Genomic DNA, 4,559 nt, shown 5'->3' on the forward strand with positions numbered 1-4,559 from the left:
GCCTTCATTCTGCCTTGTTTTAATAACACTGGGCCCGCATAGTCGATGCCGGTTCTCATAAACGGATCCGCAGCCGTAACTCGGACCCTTGGAAGATTGCCCATGAATTGGCTGGTCTCCTTAGGCTTTACTCGAAAGCATCGTACACATCGTCTTAGAATCCTGCGTATGGCTCGCTTGCCCTTCTCTGGCCAAACATAACGCCGCATAGCTGCCAACAGTCCGTTTTGTCCTAAATGCAGATATTCTCGGTGCAAAGTTTCGACTACCATTTCAGTCAAATGATGTTTTTCGGGGATTATCATGGGATGTTTCTGATCATACGGTAAGTCAGAATACTGTAACCTACCACCCACTCTCAGTAGTCGATCACTGTCCAAAATTGGCCGTAGGTTGAGAAGCCTTCCCGTCACTGGTTTTTCAGTTTCTATGCATTTAATTTCATGACGGTATTCAACTGCTTGGACCAATCTAATCATTGCTTCAAACGCATCTCGATATTCCGAAGTTTTCAATCTTCCACTACAACGCATGTCATGTTTCGATCGGCAATTCTTTACAAATCTCATCACGTATGCGACGATCCTTTCTAGCTTACGGATATTGCTAGTATTCAAAATCAGATCCAACACACGATTCTCGGAAACAGCAGGTAAAGCTGTTGCTTCTATAGGCGTAGCCGTCGATTGATTCAATCCTGCAGTGGCACATAGCAACATTTTCGGCTCACTTTCCGTCGATTGCAAAAACGAAGGGCCGTTCCACCACATGTCATTATCGGCCAATTTCGACGGATGCAATCCGCGAGAGATCATGTCAGCCGGATTCATCGTCGTGGGCACGTAGGTACTTCCATTCAAAACCTTTGGTCTGCTCACGGATTTGTGCAATTCGATTTCGGACAAAAACTGGCGTTTCAGGCTTTAAATGCTCAATCCAAGCGAGCACGATCTGGGAGTCAGACCATAACACAACGCGATCCACTGCAATTTCCAAAGCATTCAATATCTGCGTCACTTGCTCTGACAAAAGCTTCGCAGCACACAGTTCAAGGCGTGGTATGGTTAATTCAGCAGGATCCGAATCATCAGATGCTTGTCGATTGAGTTCCTTTATGGGGGCGACCCGAGACTTTCCACATAAGAGACGAGTCTCAGCTGTTGCATTCTGTTTGATACTCCGCAAATACACACAACTTTCATAAGCCTTCATAGAAGCGTCTGCGAAGCCGTGTATCTCAAACCGGACAGCGCCTTCGACCGTTACTGCTCTCGGAATCTTCATTTTCACAATATCTGGTAGCTCACTTCTTATCGTGTTCCACTCAGTCAACTGCTCTTGTGGAAGATCTTCGTCCCAGTCCAAACCACATTTCCACAAGTTGTTACCGTTTTGGGTACTTTACCCTATGATCCAACTCTGAGCACATGAGAGAAAACCATTCTGCTATTAGTCATATATAGAGGAACTCAATTTGTATTGTACACAATATTGCGTAAAAGTCGTTGTATCGGTTTAAAGCTCAAAATAAAATAAGTCAGGTCCACTCCCAAATTCAACTGTGAATTTAAAAAGGATATGGAAATGTAACACGCATAACACAGATAACACAGAATACACATACACATACAAGTGGGAGGATCGAAATGGGCAATGGAATAACGATTGGAAGAATTGAAGGGAGGAGCAATTGAGGGGGAATGGAGTCTGGGAAAGGGGAAGGGGAGGTAAGGATTTGGGTATGCCACGAGGAAAACTGGATCAAGTCAGTCTTTTCCACTTGAGACTTGAAGCTATCGAGACGTACAGTAAAGAAACACAAGTGTCCCAGCGACTTAGGGAACATATTAGAAGTACCAGTGGTGATATAGTGGTACTATATAATACAGTGGAAGTTTTATAACCACGCCAGGGAACCCGTGAGAGTCAGGTAACCTAACCAGTGAAGAAATAAGTGGCATTTGTGTACCCTAAAACCTCCCCAAATTCCCTTTAGGACCCATTTGGTATCGGCTAGGGCCGTTTATGGTCGCCATACCCTCCTGCCAAGGATACACCCGCTTGAGAAGCCCGTGGTTTGAGCCGTTTGTAGCCAGCATACCCCAAAACCCCAGTGCCATCACCCACGTGGAAAACGGCGATTGGGTTGTCGTAAGCCACAGCCCCGAGCCAAATCATCCAGCCTGCGACAACGAGTGATCCCATAGCAGTGTACGCCCCGCGGAATCCACCAGGAAGATCCTCCCCTGCCGGCCGGCCCCCTTTACACATCCACACCCACACACTCACACAAGTAAGTGAAATAAAGAGAAGTGTAGTTAAAACTGAAATCAAAAGTGTTTGGACTTCTGATCAGCGCTGAGAGCCGACCCTGTAGAAAAAATGGTTGGGGAACCCCTGGTGGCTAGGCCTATAAGGTCTCGTCCCCAGCGAGCGTCTCGGGTTTAACCTAGTAAGAATATAACAATTGGCGCCCAGCTTAAAGAAAAGCGATACTGATCAGAAGTTCAAAGGGAGTGAGATTGCTTAGGGAGCAGATATTTTGAGATAGCTAGCGATAAATAACTTTCATTTGCTCGGATTGGTGAGTAGGTAGGGTACTTGATCTGTGTAGTGCGAGCCACACTTTTCGCAGAGATTACTGATAGAGCTGTGCTTCTACTAGTGCGCGAACGTCGTTTAGAGTAATTAATTTGATAAAAAGCGTACTAAATAGTTGCGCGCGAATCAATTTTAGGTATTTTTTCTAATTTTTTTTTCATTAATGGGTCTTGACTCAACCAATCACAACTAGGTAATTAACAAATTTTGACCAAAGTTATCTCTCGATTCTGTGAGAATACAAGAAAATTTTTCGATTGGCAAGTGTAACTGTAGTGGAAAAGCCTTGCGATGGATTTACAGTCGGTTTACCGACACATGGATGTGTCCCATCTCGCTACACTGATAGAAAAAATGTAGTATGTCCAAATACACAACGTTCTTATTTTTACTATGCCGTAAAAAAGTAACCATAACCATTGAAATAGTTATGTGCATTAAAAAATTGTGACGACAACCACGACTCGGTAACAATTCAAATAGTGATAGTAACTATTGAACATAGTTGACCAGTTTGTTTGGAAGACTCCATTTTTCGGTAAAACACCTACACGAGGCAAATGGTTCAACTCTTTTCGCGGTAGATTGAAACCAATGTTATTATGAATAGTTGCTTCACGATATACATTTGCCTCTAAATTGAGTCGGTAAGTTAATACGCATCAAATTCTATCAAATTTAGGAACTGCGCTAATCAATTTTTGGCTTGGTTTCACAGGTTGTCGCAAACACCAACTGAACTTTGACGATTCAGAGGAAAAACGAACATGTCGGAGTGAATAGGCGGACTAGAGACTTTCAACTCGGAAGATGACCCCGTAATGCCGCCTATGACCCATGAAACGATCTACAACTAAGGATGGGTCGAATGTATCGACGAGGGGATTCACGCCATGATCGTCGTAGTGACATCCCAATGGAACAGCAGGTAAAAACTTTTGAGTTCAACAAAATATATGTTCGTATAATTAAATGGGTCTCCGTCGTGTCATCCAACAGGAGATAGCGGCCAACATGATCCACAAGGACATCGAAGCATACGCCAATGAATACATCTGATCGGAATGAACTCCCTTTGGACTGGGAAAACAACCAAAGCCAGTTGACCCCGTCCGGAACGTTTTCGCCAATCGAGGACAGAGGCAGTACCATCTATATAACCGAGAGCACTACCAGTGTGCTTGCCAGCAGGATACTGCCGTAGACCAAGCCGTAGCCGATCTGGTATTGGAGTTCGATTCCAACTAGCTTGACTGTGAATCTTCACCATGGAACCAGTTATTTTTTATGGATACCTTCCGATGGCAACATTGCGTGTTCAAATTAGCGATGCAACTGCATGTAAAAAAGTGATAAATAGTGAGTTTAGTGAAATAAATTAAAACAACTAAATTACTGTTTTTTCTTCATGTCGCTGACAGTATATAAACAAACAGAACAACAACTGTGGTCAATTTTACTATATCCCCATATTGATTATCAATATAGGCATGGTAAATCTTACTATGCTTCAATTTGTTGTCAAAACATAGTAAAATTCACAACGGTATTGTTTTGCCAATAACGTTCCATTTTCTGTTGAAATCAAGTGGTACAATATTTTTAAATGCACCCTCGTTCTGGTTGCCGTTACTATGTTGTTTTTATCAGTGTATAGACGAGGTGGAACACGAACTCTTGATCAGAAATATGTTATTTCATTTTGACGATCACGATAGCGTAAAACGACGAAAATTAAAGGATAGGATGAAAGAGGAGCGAAATATGGGCATAAATTCTACGGCCTTCGCTAGGACGTGGAGAACAGCCCAGGAAGAGATTGAGATTGTGAGATCCCGAATTCAGATTATTCGTGGAATTTTTGAGAATCCCAAAGCCGATGCCAGGCAAAAACAAAAATTGAGAACCCGTATCATCCATTACCGCGTGAGAATTAGTCAGCTTGCGAGAGCTACTGA

The 4,559-nt window shown here is 43.1% G+C and overlaps 1 long non-coding RNA gene across 1 annotated transcript; it reads left to right on the plus strand.

The window, feature by feature from the left end:
- The first annotated feature begins 3,306 nt into the window (after positions 1–3,306).
- Positions 3,307–3,993, plus strand: LOC110675659. The gene is made up of 2 exons (XR_002499682.1): positions 3,307–3,529; positions 3,601–3,993. It is a non-coding gene; the product is annotated as an uncharacterized LOC110675659 (long non-coding RNA).
- The last annotated feature ends 566 nt before the right edge of the window (positions 3,994–4,559 follow it).

This window comes from Aedes aegypti, chromosome 2 (assembly GCF_002204515.2).
Source record: "Aedes aegypti strain LVP_AGWG chromosome 2, AaegL5.0 Primary Assembly, whole genome shotgun sequence".
Classification (NCBI taxonomy): domain Eukaryota; kingdom Metazoa; phylum Arthropoda; class Insecta; order Diptera; family Culicidae; genus Aedes; species Aedes aegypti.